This window comes from Tinamus guttatus, unplaced genomic scaffold (genome assembly GCF_059628265.1).
Source record: "Tinamus guttatus ecotype Peru unplaced genomic scaffold, ASM5962826v1 Tinamus_guttatus_pri_ptg000455l, whole genome shotgun sequence".
NCBI lineage: Eukaryota > Metazoa > Chordata > Aves > Tinamiformes > Tinamidae > Tinamus > Tinamus guttatus.
In genome coordinates, this window is record NW_028288989.1 from 812,917 (window position 1) to 827,973 (window position 15,057).

Below are 15,057 nucleotides of genomic sequence, written 5' to 3' on the forward strand. Positions count from 1 at the left end.
AACTCTGAGCAGGCACTACCTGCAAGCCATTCGTGTGTCTTTACTCAGGGTTGCATGTCCCTCCAGGAGCACAGTGTCAGACAGCCACAGCTAATCCCATTGCTATACAGATTACCGCAGCACAGAATTCCAGAGCACAGAGCAGAAGAGCCCAGGATATGAGAGCTCCAGTTAACTGCAATCCAATAGAGACTTAGGAAGATCACATCTGTCAGGTCACTCACTGATGTCAAGAAATCCCCCCATCAGACAAACGCAAAGACTGCCTCACAGCTGAAGAAACTACAGAAAATTCAATGAAAGTGGTCACACTAGAAGTGCAGCTCTGTCCTTCTCAACATCTGTTTAGAATCAATACTAACACAAACATCATCTTTAGCTGGTCTGAGAACCGGGATCAGGAAATCCTCCAGCAGAAAGGGCTCCCAGGCTTGCTTTGCTTGGGTGCAGATATACCAGTGCTGGTTCAATGCACCATGTTGCACAGGGAACACAAAAGGTGCTGCTGGGGGAAAGAAAAAGAGTACTCGAAATGAGGGTGAGCTACAATACTGCCCTTGGCTGGGTCTGCTGTCAGCATTCAGAGTAGTGAGGAGAAAGGAAGCAGATAATCATCACCTGCAGTCAAAACCTGTCCCCAAATACTGTACCTGTGGTTTGCTACTACTAGAAGCAACAGGAAATCCACAGAACAACCTCTTCATAACACGCGTTATGAAATTCAACTCTCATTCATACCTCTTCTAGAAATGTCTGCTGTGATTAAAGCTCTTGCCAACAAGCACCTGATAAGCGAGTTGTTGTTACAGTGTGTTTTCCAAACTATTTCTACAGACCATTACTTCCACACACAACAAATACTGAAATCTCCATCTTGCAATTCTCATTTGTTTGCCTCATTTGTCAGCATATTCCCTTTCACCTTGGTCCAAGAAAGCTTTTTAATCTTGGTCCAAGAAAGCTTTTTAAAGAACAGTGACTTAGAGCAATGGTTCTTTGCATGATAATTTCCATGCATTTGAGCTATAAGCTTCAGCAGTAGCTCCTTTCAACTAACATTTTAGCTCCTTTCAACTGACATTTTGTTGGTGTTATTAACAAGGAGAGAGATTAATAATTCATTGCTGTATAACCAAATCTGTTCTGTAACTTGCATTTGTCTTGGATATGTTAAATTATTTCATTAAGAGCTTCAGAAGGAAAGGAAGAAAAGAAGAGAGATTAAACAAGCTTCCAACATCCAGATGACTGGCTGAAATAAACCTCTATGGTATACCACTACTATTGCTAAGAGCAGTAAAATCTTCTAGATTTCACCTCACTACATTAAGAAAAATAGGTTTTTCTCAGATGCAATTTGGAAATAACATAAAATATACACACAAAAATATATAAATTATTTTGCTATTACTAGACTTATCCTGAATTTTTGGCATTAAACTGTAATGTATAAACATTAGACATTAAACATCAAAATAAAAGTAACAAAATCTTCAGTACTTTGATAATTTATAGTAATTTAGTAATTACATTTATAAGCACGCGGGCAATTTTTCCATTTTATTTCTAGTTAAGCTAAATTAACAATCGATGTGTGCTAAAACAAATTATTTTTCCCCATAAATCAGGCAATGACTAAGTTCTTTATTTCTCCTCACTAGTATTTAAGACTTCCATTTATATTCTAAGATTTCCTGTTTCATATTACAAATAGCATGACGTGGTATTAAAATTTCATTCAGCTCCTGGATTTTAGAAGGTAAAGCACAAAAGAGAAAGGTGAAAGTAAGAAAAAAAGCAGCTAGTTTCTTCAGTAGAAATGCGCAGTTAGAGGCATTTCGGAAGATTCAGAAGACCTCTCCTGAAGAAGGTCTGCTACAGCAGTTCCAGGAACCCTAAACCACTACCTGAATCTTCAGTGGCTCTTCTAGCATCAGCTGGAAGCGAGGGAGTAGTTTAGCTTTATGATTGAAAAATACAGGTGGCCAGGCTGGATCTGACACAAACATGGATTGTAAGTGTACGATAGTACTGCCACCCTTCATTTCTTCTAACTAAAAAGTAGTAGTCAAGCAGAAAGACTCACCAGGACACATATAAGCCTCAGTTGCTGCATTTATACTAATGATCCTAGATGAAGCTATTTGACTTAAACTCCTCAAAGGTGAAGTGTGTTCCCCTGCTTGCTTTTGCACAAGAAATACTGAGGACACAGTCTGATCTTCCTGATTTTGCTAGAGAAAACAGGGTGGTGGGACGAGTGAATAGATGTTTGCTTGGTAAGCCTCTGGCTCAAACACTTGCTAAGGACAGGCCAAGCTTCAGCAAAGACTTTCCTTCAAATAATACTGGATGAACCCACCTGGAACCACTCAGCTCTTCCAGGGCATTTGACCCATGTAATGTAGAGCAGAGGGGGTGCTCTGGCACCCTTTGCTAAACCAACCTGAGAAGCTCCAGGTTGCAGAAAAACTTCAGACACAACAGTTTCAGATCATTTAATAGCTTTAAATATATAAATATAAATATAATTCACAAATCCACCAGAACAGGCTGCTGAGACAGGACACATTCTGTCTTTCCAAGCTTGAAGATATTCAAAGGCCATCTGGACACAATCCTTGGCAATGTGTTCTAGGTGACCCTACTTGAGCAGGGGTTTTGACTAGAGGGTCTCCAGAGGTCCCTTCCAACCTCAGCCATTCTGTGAAATTAGAAACCTTGCTTGTAGTACAACTCTAATAATAATCATTTGCCTCCACTGAGGTGACCGCCATATGTCTAGTAGTTTAACATATTATCCTCCACGCCTTGGAAGACTATGGCTGTCTTAACCAGGAAAATTTTGATCTTGTTTCTCGAATTAGATCACTCTCATCATATAACAGTACCTTTTCAAATGCTACAGCCTTTAGATCCATAATAATGCAGTTATTATAAAGTGGTTTGCAGATTGTGATATTTTGTATTCCTGTATTTCTATATGAGCTGATTTCAGAAATTTTGTCACTTGGTGGAGTGAACCTGGCAACAATTTTCCTGATGCTTTAAAAAAAAAAAAAAAAAAAAAAAAAAAAAACACACCCACACAACTGCATAACTGCATTCAGGCAAGAGTTTAAACGACATCTCCACAGGGCACCTGGACGCAGCCCTGTGCCACATGCTCTGGGTGACCCTGTGTGTGCCGGGGGGTTGGACTAGATGATCCCTGGAGGTCCCTGCCAACCTTAAAGATTCTATGATTCTACATACTTGAACAGAGGTAGCAGTGTGAATTGTTTTCTAATTCTGCATCTATCAAAGCTGTATTGTTCTTTCAAACAGAATCACAGTATCCCAAAAGGTGGAAGTGACCTCTGGAGATCATCTAGCCCAAGCCCCCTGCACAAGCAGGGTCACCTACAGCACACTGTGCAGGAATCCGCAGAGTGGCTTGTAACTCAAAGGCTAATACAGTATACAGCAAATTATGGTGTTAACTATAAACAAATCAGTAACTACTTTCTACATTAATAGGTTTATTAAAATCCAGTGCAAACCAGGCTATTGAATCACTAATAGCGAGCAACTAGAGCCACTAAGACTTCTCATTAATTCAGCAGGACAGTAACATTAAAATGTCACATATCAAAACTCTCTAAGTATTTAAAAACATTATTAAGTATACTTCCAACCACTTCTTGGCTGGTCTTGAATCTGATGTTTAGCGATATAGCCCATGAAGTTTAACTTAAAAGAACACCAAAGGACTCTACAATTGCATTTATTTGCTTTGTATGTTTAAGCATATTTGAATGGAGTGGTGGAAAAACAAGCATTATGGAAAAAGGAACTGAGTGCATTACATGTTTCCATCATTTTCCAGACCCCTCTTGTGACAGAAAAAAAAAGGTGTAATAAACAACACTTTAGTTGCTTCTGTTTTATTATCCAGCACTATAAGGCAATTGTATCAGATTTTGAAGGTAAAAATAAGCAAGTGTGCACTGTGGTTGCATAATTGTAACTATAGCTATACCCATCCCAACAATTCCAGTGAAGTAGCTCGGGATTATTTCTGAAAACAGTCTTAGCTTTATATAATCTTACTATACAGTAAATGTGTACTCTAATTTGTGTCTTTTGAATTCTGTAAGATTTTAATTTAATAAATAGAGATAACTGTTCTTTTCATGGTAAGGAAGTAGCTAAAGTCCTACCATTCTTTTTTTAAACATTCTTTACACACTTCCCAAGAGAGGAAGATCTACTGGAAATAAGCTGGAATAGAGGTATAGTAATATATTTTTCTCCTGACAGGTCATTTTCTAAAGAGCAACATGAAAATTGCAATGCACAAATTATTAACAGTTGGTACTGAAAGCATCTAAGTTTTCAGGCTTTCTCTGGATTTCTCCCCCTCTCTCCACAATCTTGCAGGGATTTATTTGGTGCCCAAGAACTCATGAATTTCAAGTGAAGCTCTCCTGCCCGTTCACAGATGCTGCTCCCTTCCTGACCAGCCGCCCAGGTATGGTTTTAGTGCCATATATTAAGATGAGTTCACATCGTGACACCACTAAAAAAGCTGCTAACTGGACACATTTTCTCCACCGAGCAGACATTAGTTTTCAGGGAACCTGTATGAACTTAACTTTGGTGGGATGTCCCTCCCATGACTTGTTGCTGTGGTACAGAAGAAACAAGATTCATTTCCAATCTCCCACTCCTTGCTTTCCCTCCTCACTCGATATAAAGATGCAGTAAACATGGTTACAGCTGTTATCAGCACACCAATTGTAGGGGTTAAACAGCTAATGTAGAATATGTTGAGTCTTAGAGTACAAGGACCCATGATAACTGGCGGAGTCTGGATGTCCTGCTCATGGCAGAGCCCTTGATAACTGGCAGGGTCAAGATGCCCTGCTCATGGCAAGGTCTGGACCCTTGATAGATGGCAGGGTTAGGATGCCCTGCTCTCAATCAGGATGATAGAAGGGCTGCTTATCCAGATGTTTTAAGTCAGCAAAATAGATAACATTAACAAGAATGCAAAACAGGGAAACGGGAGGGGGGAACACTCTTGGGTAAGAACGGTATAAAGGAGGGACGCCCGAAATGGTCGGGGTCCGTGGTGCGACCCTTGCGTGGGAAAGCCCGGACCCCCGCTAGCTGGTAATACTTATTATCTTTCTTCTATTAATAAAAGGCAATATATATGTATGGTGGTTGTCTCTCTCCCTGTCAATTTGGATACAAGACCCAACACAATGTGCTGTGTGGTCACAGTGAAATAATTTCCAGCAGCAAGAAGTTAGTGCAACCAAACAGAGCAATGTTTGCTCTGTAGAGATCTTCTAAGATGGGTAAGTTGCCTTCAAATGCTTTTACACACATAGCATGTTTAGGTACTATTTGTTGACCAAATCATTAATTTTTATAAAGCAGATGTCTATTGATGCTGTCCCAAAAACCAGCTCAGAAAAAGGGAAAAAAAAAAAAAAAGACTGCAGATGATTCCAGCAATCCAAGAACTTCCTTACTGTTAGGGTGACGCAGAGAGGTTGTGGAGTCTCCTTCTCTAGAGACCTTCAAAACTCACCTGGATGCCACCCTGTGCCACATGCTCCAGGTGTCCCTGCTGGAGCAGGGGGGTTGGACTAGGCGATCTCTAGAGGTCCCTTCCAGCCTCAACTGTTCTGTGATTTGGATGGACTTGTAAGAATGACTAATATTTAACTTGCAGCTGATAACTGCAAATATTAGAAATTCCATATTCACTTTAAATCTCACAAAAAGAAACAAAACAATTTCTCACATGAATCGATGCATATCCTATACTAACATCTGACTTGGCACTCCCAAGGAGGCACATGACTTATTTTCTGAAAACTTGCATGCATCTATTCAGCCCAAATGTGTAAGGCTTCCCACATCTCGGTCATTAGCTTTGCCTTAAAGTTTAATTTTTTACATTCAAGATAGCCAGTGCCTGGACATCTGAAGACCCCCGATGGACCACAACAACATGCTCTGCTGCTGGCACAGGCTCCCTTACGTGGTGACACCACAGATGCGCTCAGGAGTTACTCAGCTTGAGCCACTGCAACAGAACAGTCCCCACCACCTCCTCCACCTTCTCACATAGCATAACCTGCTTCAGCAGATGAGTCAAACTCTTCCCAGGTGCTTTCATTGCCACTTTGACTCTCAGCTGCCACCTCAGCCAGTCTTTCACAGGAGCCTCAAATCCCATTTTGTTATCCATATCACCCGTTTGCACAACTTCCACATCAAATTCTTGACTGCCTCAGTTTATGACCACAATGATAAATCCCACATGACCCTGGGCAGTAGCAGCACAGGCCCACTACACAGCTAAGAGCAGTGGCTGGCCTCAGTTCTTTTGGGTAGTTGGGGCCCCAGCTTCTAAAGTCACAAGAGAAGACACAGGGCACAGAGCGCAGCTCACCTTGGGAATTAGGAAATACTATATGCCAAAACTATCCGAAAAATGCCACATAGAGGGGGAAGGAGAGTCTGTAGAATTCACACTAATAAGTGATCTTGGTTAGTAATAGAGAAGAGATTAATTCACTACTAGAGTGGTTGCTTTGCAGCAACATTAAATGGACTATTCCAATTCAGAATATCTTAGGTGTGCCTAAGTCCAAAATAAAGACAAGAGAAGACGTTCAGAAGGCTACAGAAGATTTCTACTATCTAGAGAATAGGAAGGGCAGTAGTTTTATAAAAAGATATATATATAAAAAAAACAGACATACAATGTTTTCAAAGTGCTTGGAAGGACAAGAGAAATAGGATTTCCAGGAATACCAGTGCCTTTCCTTGAAACACTTCCTGAAGTGGAAAGTTTTGCTTTCTGGATGAAAAAAAATGCAAAATTGCAAACAGATCAAGTTAAGCATTTGCAGTATCTTCTGGATTCCAGTCCACATTTATTACACACCATATTCCCAGACAAAACTCTGAATTTTTACTTTCCTTTGCAACAGCAAAGAAGCTAGAGAAGCATAAAGAATGCTTCAGTTATTATTTAAATGGAGAGTGCAGTAAATAATACTTTTGTTTAAAAAACAATGATATGAAGGCAAGTGTTTTGATGTTGTGCTACAAAGATTAGCTTCTTTAGAAGCTTATGAATCTTCATCCAACATATTTGCCATATAGTCATTAGCTCACAGAGTTCAAGGAAAAAAAATCTGAGACAAAAGTCAAAGGGTAAATAAGGAAATGTCTACAGGTCAACTAAAAAAACAAAATCAAAACCAAGCAACCAAAGAAACAAGCAGGAAATCTCCTCCCTGTTTTAATTCTCAAAGACAGGAATTCTTAATTCTTCTTGCATTATTTTCATCTTTTTATTTTGGGAAATATTTACGGTCCGTTCCTGTACATATCTTAGTTTTTCCAACCACGTGGCAAGACTCTAAAATAATATTGCAAAACACATACCTGGGCAAGTTAGACTTTGTCTACCTGCAGACACTATTAGTTTTATTGCTGTAACTCCTCATGTGGGGGCATTTTGAGAGGAAGACTGGTCAGAAAAAAGAACAGTTGATCTAGCATAAAAACACCAATATTAAAAATATTATCTTATGCCTCTAAGTTGCTCCATGAGGACAAACTGTACAGCTTTTCTATAATTACTACAAACTGCTGCTACCCGCACATTCAACCAAGGGAATCTCTAGCAATGTTTAAAGTTCATTAAGTGATTTGCTGCTACAGTCTTACCTGTTCCAAGCAGTCAAGGAAAAAAGTGAACAGTCTATTTGTTTTGCCTATTTCTGCAGACAATCCAATTCTCTATAACTGTAAGAAATGCTTCGTCATGAGAAACCTAAGTACAGACAGAACAGCAGGCTTGCAGATGAGCTGTAAGAAAACGTGCATTTCCCAAAGCCACTATACAAAAAATAAATACGCTTAAACTCAAAAACAGTAGTTGATACCTAACAGATAGTAAGAACATAGGTTGATAAGTGTCTGTATTAAATTTGATGAAGTATGACATTCAAATATTCTAAAAACTTTAGAAAACATACAGAATTCCTATTTTTGCAAGAGATAAGCAGCTGAAGTGCTTAGGAAGGGAGTAAATAGCAAATTTCAACTACCATAGGTTTTCACTCCAGTTCCTGCAAGGACATGCTCTCAACATTAAATCCCTTTGCAAGTCTCATCCAAAACCTTGCAAATAAATACAGGTCTAAAACATCTCCCTGCTGTACAAGCACCAAAATCTGGACAGACTCAGCGATCTGCTCCGCACAAACCACTGGTAGCCAAATAAGCACGGCAGGTTATTTCCTGCGGCCGGGCTGGTGGCAGAGGACATGGGAGCCCCCGTGTAGGAGAGGGAAGGAGATGGCGACAGCGCAAGCGGGGACAGCGCTGGGGCACAGAGGCCGGCAGAGACAGAGACAGGATGCCGGGGGTAGCAGCAGCACGTAGCTTTTCTCTGTGCATTATTATTACTAACGGGACAACCACCTGTTTTGGAATTGAATGTTCTGTAAAGACCAAAGAAAAGAGTAACGAGAGTTGCAGAGCAGGAAGATGCAGCTGTTAACATGTAAGTGCTCTTAGGGGGAAAAAAATAGAACGAAGTAAGAAAGCAAGGTGAAGGGATGGAGCAAAAGAGGAAGGCACAAGGGCACGACCCTGGTAAGAATTAGAACTAATGACGAAAGGCTGCTTGCCGAAGCCTCTCACAAAATACAACCAGAACGCACTTGCTCCTCAGATGCCCCGAGCGATTCTAGCAGGGCAGTAAAAGGGCTGTTGGCTGCAGCGCTCGCTGCCTCTATACGAGCCCTCGGAGCTGCGGGGGGCTGCGCGGCGCTTCCCAAGGGCGCAGCTACCGAGCCCCCGGCAGGACGGAGGGGACGCGCCCGGCGCGGCTGGCCAACGGCTCCCCAACGGCTCCCCAACGGCCAACGGCCCCCCAACGGCCAACGGCCCCCCAACGGCCGCGCCCCCTCGCTCCGGAGCCGTCGCTCCCTCCTCTCCCGGCCTGGCCGCAGGGCCCCGCGTTACAAGCCCGGCACCAACCGCGCGGCGCCCCGGGACGCGTCCCCGCTCGGCTCCTACGCGGAGGCGCTGCCACGGGCTCGGCGCCCGCTCACCAGCTGCTTGAGGTCCTCCTCGGAGAGGCCGGCGTAGCGGTACCGCTGCTGCTCGAACTCGTAGCGCGTCGTCTTGGCCACGACGGCCACGCGCGCCGGCCGGAACCCGCCGCCCGCCGCCGCCGCGCCCAGCCCGCCGTAGCCCCTGCGCCTCGGCGCGGCCCCCGCGCACAGGGCGGCCGGGCTGAGCGCGGAGAGGAGCCGCCGGGCGCCGCCAAGCAGCAGCAGCCCCGGCGGCGCGGGGGACGCGCCCGTCGCCCGCTGCCAGAGCAGCAGCAGCGCCCGGCGGGCGGCCGCGCGGCTCGCGAGACAGAAGTAGCCGGAGAGGCAGCGCGGAGGGGAGGACATAGCCCGGGCGCAGGCGGCGGCGCGGGGCGCAGCGCTGCCCGCTCTGAGGCGGCGGCGCGGGCAGCGCTAGACACACATGGCCCGCACGCCCCCGGCCCGCCCGCGCGTGCACGCGCCGCCCCCCGCCAGCGCGGAAGCGGCCGCGACGCGCGCGACACTCCCCCCTCCCCGCCGAGCCGCGCCGCGCATGCGCCCTGCCCGGCCCGCCGGCCGGAGCTGGAGCCGGGACTGCGCATGCGCCCCGCTCCTCGCTGTGGCCCCGCCCCCTCGGCCCCGCCCCAACGGCCGCGGCGGGTGGTTGGTCGCCCCAATGGTTGTCGGTCGCCCGTCGCTGCTCCTGTCCTGCCACGCAGCGCCTTCCTTTTTCGATTAGCAGTTTGTAAGATAAAGGCGGTTAATGTGCTCTGACTAGGACTACTTGGCACTGAGCGGGCTCTCGAAGTACTGCGGCAGGCTTCAGTGAGGTGTTTTGCTGCCCTGCTTGCAGCCGTGCCTATCTCATTTGAGAGGTTGGGAAGGCAACAACAGGTCCATGGCTTAAAAAAAGACTGAATATCGGTCTAGTAAGTACTCAGAAAGCCACTGTTTGAAATAGCCAGGTCATACGTCTAGCTGTTGCACTCTTTATTGCCTTCTTTGTGGTGCCTGAGGAAGCAGAGGCAGCATCGTGAAAGCCACAGGCCTTGAAAGAAAGCCTTGAAGCAGAGCTGTGAATATACATGCGCTGGGACAAATCTGCATTTTGCAGACCTCAAGGAAAAGCTGCAGTTATGAACCATGAGCTGGTTTTACTCTTTGATACTTGAAGTGAGCTGTTCAGAAATACTGGTGGCTTTTAAATAAATACCTGAAAAGACAGCTGTTTAATAAGTGCTTCTGCATGGAATGCTTCATTAACTTTTACTTTTCTAATTACTCTTGTGCCAGCTTATTCCCTGGAGGAAGTTGCCATCAGAACAGCTGAAGTGAGATGCTGGGGAATTTGCTTTTTACCCATCAGTGCAGCAGTCTTCTACAATATGAAGACTCTCTTAAATATGAGATGAGAGCAGCTAACACCATCCAGCCATACCCTGTTACAGTGCTACAACAGTGCAAAGCAAAAGCTCCATCCAGTCTTTTTTGATAGGTGGGAGCTTTTCTGTTTACTGATGAGCCTAGCCTTGATGGAAACTACCATAAGACAGACCAGGTAGTAACCAAACATAGCTAATTCTCTTGCTAACCAAAAGAATCTCATTCTGTCTCATGCTGTATAACCATTAACATTTACATTCTAGGAAGCAGCAGATAATACCAGATCACAGAGACCAGAAGGATAAAGAGGTTTTGATCAGATAAGACAATTTATGGCTCTGTTCTGAAGGGTATCTACTTTAAAACCATTTGACAATCGTATTATTCCTCTATGATTTTACATTTCACAGGTTAGCTATTTGTATTAAACTATTTTGATCTTCATTTGCAAAACAAATCAGCTCTAACCTCTATTGTAGTTTTGAATAGGAAGCAGTATTTTACTCTGAGGGCATGCCATTATCATCTTACGGTCTTTTGAATCAATAAGCATACAACATGGGGAAAAAGAAGTACCTTCAAATGAAAATTCAAAGCAGCCTGTGGTAGTATTGCACTCATTTCTGGCAGCGCAGCTGAGACCCATCCAATGAACATGCAACATCCCGAAAGGAAGTCTCTAACAGGACAGTTGAAGAATACTGCATTGATTTTCTCCTACCCCATTCCGTATTCAGAAAAAGATCCAAAGTTTCTGTAACTTTCTGTAATAGAACAGGTGTTGTGGAGTCTTACTATGGATTGCACCTTCTCTGTAGGTGAGCCACTTATTATTGTTTGCAACAATTCCAATTTAAACTTCCCAGCCTCTTTCTACACCCTTTACTGTGAGTGTGTGCTTGGGCTTATGTGAATTGGACCCAAGTATCTGTCAAATGTTACACTAGAGTCATTTCGAAATATGGTCGCAGATTGTAGCGTATAGGATGACACATATCCATGCCTCATCTTAAATCAGAGAAACACACCCAGTGCCCTAAAGAACAAATTTGTTCATATGGAATTAAACAAGTGTAAGTCTGGTATTCCCAGGATATGAGTATAGAGTAGGGGTGAATCCCACACTAATAACTCTTTACGCCATTGGCTGCCTGTAGTCAAATTTGTCAAGGGGACAAGAACTCAAGGCTTTTAAAACTCCCTGTGAAAACAGATATTTCACTAGCACCTGCCGTTTCAATCTCATTGAAAATCAAGCTGCTTTAATTTTGTGTCCACCAAACTTTGTAATGGACTTTAAAAAACCCTATATAATAAACCTAACATGATCTTTTTATTTTACAAAACAATGTAACTGGAATCATTTATATGTAGAAACTAAATTATTCCTATATTGTTACACAAGCTGCACAACTCCAGCAGTGGGAGACTCTTCCAACAATTATGTTTTGTGAAACATTCCGCAAGCATAGCCTTTTCATCCTTTTTCATCCAGAAGAATTTGCATGTTGGTTCTACTGTAATTGCAATCTAAGACAACTGTTCATTTCTACAGAAGTTCCACTCTCATATTAAAGTCTATGAATAATGACTTTCTGCTGTTATTTAATTAAAACCATTTATACAATTAACTTATCCAGTCCTTTATGAACTCCAGGCTTTCTTAATATGTGCTTAACTCCTACTGATATCTGAAAATGATAATGTTATCTTTATATTGAAGATGATAACACTATCAGTGTTAGCTGCATTCTCAGAGCATGGGGTAAACAGACCATCTAGGTTACATTTTACGAAACTGAGTCCTCAGACCATGAACCCAGCTGACCACAGTTGTTAATTCTGCTTATTCAGAGGAAAGCTCCAGACTAGCTCCTAGAGAACACGTCACTTATTCCACACATAGCAATCTTGCAATCCGGATAGATCAGTAAATTAGCGGTTATATTCTGATCGAATATCTCCGTCAATGTGTGCTTTCGTTTTGTGTGCAACATAGATATTCTCAGCAGTGTTTATGTTTGTACCATTTGATTTATACATTTCCCAGAAGAGCAGAAAATCTCAAAAGACGATGACTTTTCAGAACAATAAATGCAGGTATTCTCATGAACGCAAAATTTTGAATGTTTCCCCTTAAAAGTTACAAGAAAGGGCAAGCTTTTTTGCCCACACTTTCCCTAGGATATATCTAATTAACAAAAATTTACTTGTCTACTTTTCTTCCCAGTCTTTCTTTATGCAAAGCAGACTATCATCCCTGAAGTAGGCTAACATAACAGACTTCAGCATTTCAGAAGCAATTTGAATTTGCTGAAATAGCTACAGACACACAGTTTTATGAAAATGAATGTAATGACTCTGGAATCTGAACTCCACTTTTTATATAGACAATTTTGTCCTAGAACAGGCTGCATGTTTATTCTTAATTTTCCTGCCAGGGTGCCCCACAGTCAAGTCCTCTAAAAGACACCTCTTACAGACGAAAAAAAAAAACACGTTGTTTTAATCCCAGTCTATTTTTACAGTCCATTTTTACAGTCTGTTAGTAGCAGTGGCACTAACAGTTTTTGCTGTGTTTATTCATTCAGTGGGGACATTACTGAACTCTAACTGTGATTCAGAGGTCATTAAAGATCACAATATTAAAAAGTGACAAGATTTAGGTAGATACTCAAAGTTTTTTTTAAAATGTGCACTTAATACCAGGCCATAGAATAAATAATTTAGGTCAACCCATCCAAATAAATTTTTGTCAGAAACTCATGATCTTAAATGTCAGTTATCTGCATATATATCTTTATGTTCAGAAGTGATAATTTTCACTTCTGAAAATTATTCCTCGTTCAGAAGTGATAATTTTCACTTTTGAAAATTATTCCTCAATACCTGTAACTTTCCAGTCCTACATGCATGAGCATATATATATATATATATGTGTGAAGTTAATCACTGATTTTACATGAATTTTGACATGAAAGGCATGTTCTGTAAATCTGAAGAAAAAGAGTAGAACAGGTTACTCCATGATCAGCAGGACTAATGGTTTCATATGGGTTTGAGCCCCATGTCCTTGCAGCACTGCCCTGGCCACAGTGATTCCAGCCATCCATCCTGCCACAGTTCCCTCTGCCCTCCCTCCCAGCAGACGTTGCACTAGGAACATGCCCCTCAGGCACGAGCACCTCGGACAAAGTACCGAGCTTACCCTGCAGCTCCGTCCTCAAAGGCCACCTTAATCCCAGCTGTGTCTCCCACAATTGCAAATTTTCATAAAACTTGTAAGAAGGGACTTTTGTGCTCTCTCCTGTCAAATATTTTGGTCTCCATTAGTTTTTTTGAAACTGAATGGTGGGCTCAAAGTGGGCTGGGCAGATAGAAGGACAGGAGTAAACACTTGTTTAAATCTTGTTTCCTTAGGAAAATAGGCTAGAAATACTGGGGCTTGGGAGGAACTGCTTGTAGGAAACTAGAGGTGGGACACTAAATAAGGCATCTAGTTATACTGAAAGACATAAGAAAATGGTTTATTTGGGGTGCACAGTAATATTTTGTTGCTCTGGCTATCATAAAATGACAAACTTTCCATTATCAAAACCAACTTAATATGTTACATATTAGCATGCCTTCAGCTTTGGAAACAAGGATTTTTAGTGCAATGAGACTAAATAGAATAAATAATGTATTAGGAGCTCAAGAGTAAAAATTCATACCATAAATATGTCTGCATATATGTATTTATATGCTATTACCAAAGAGTCCAAACTCTTAAAAACAACTAAAATAGTTAAACATCTCTTTCATCCTCAGCTTTTGAAAGGTGCAGCCTCATTTTCAAGTGTGTGTGTGTACATATATATTTTCTTGCATATGTGTTTAGTGATGTTGGGAAAAGGCAACTCAAAGGAGTGGGATTTTTCTTTTTTTTCTGATTATCACCAGCCTTGTTACGTATGTTGTGATGGCAAATTCGTATTTTTAGGTCCTATGTCTGCCCAAGTGCTGTCTCCTGCTCTGGAACTCCTTCATTTGCCAAGGATTTTACAGCTGTAGCAGAATTTAGCTGTTATGGGCTATCATGACCCTATTTCATGGAGGGCTTTGATTATCAGGGCAGACTTTGAAGTTGCACTCTGTGTTCAGTGCATAACCAGCTCAGCTCCAGGGCAAAGGTCTCACCATGACCTGTTGCTAAATCCATGGCGCTGCCGCGTTTTTACAGCTGCTGGACGTTTCTATAACGTGGTGCTTTGTTCCCAAGTATGAGTTGAAGCAATGAATTATGGAGGTCAGTGATACAAACATAGCTGTGGTCAGGAGTGAGGCTAATAGCAAAGGACACTACGTACAGCCAGACATGAAAAGTACATTTTTGTAAGGCTGGCTGCTTGAATATCAGTAAAGCGAGGAGTTGCAGAATGCCAGAACAGTGTAACAGCTTTGGAGACAGATGGGCTCTTGTGAAACACTTCCCTTTTCCTGCGGGCTAAACCCCACTCTCACTTAGGCTGACTGGCATCCAGATGTTAAATTCATGTAAGGCAAGTGCTAATTT

General features: G+C 42.6%; 1 long non-coding RNA gene across 1 annotated transcript in view; it reads right to left on the bottom strand.

The window, feature by feature from the left end:
* LOC148593136 (uncharacterized) overlaps positions 1-5,602 on the bottom strand; it is a 396,995-nt gene extending 391,393 nt beyond the window's left edge. The window contains exon 1 of the long non-coding RNA XR_015913798.1: positions 5,572-5,602. This is a non-coding gene — a long non-coding RNA (uncharacterized LOC148593136). The remainder of the gene's footprint in view (positions 1-5,571) is intronic.
* Between the last annotated feature and the right edge of the window lie 9,455 nt (positions 5,603-15,057).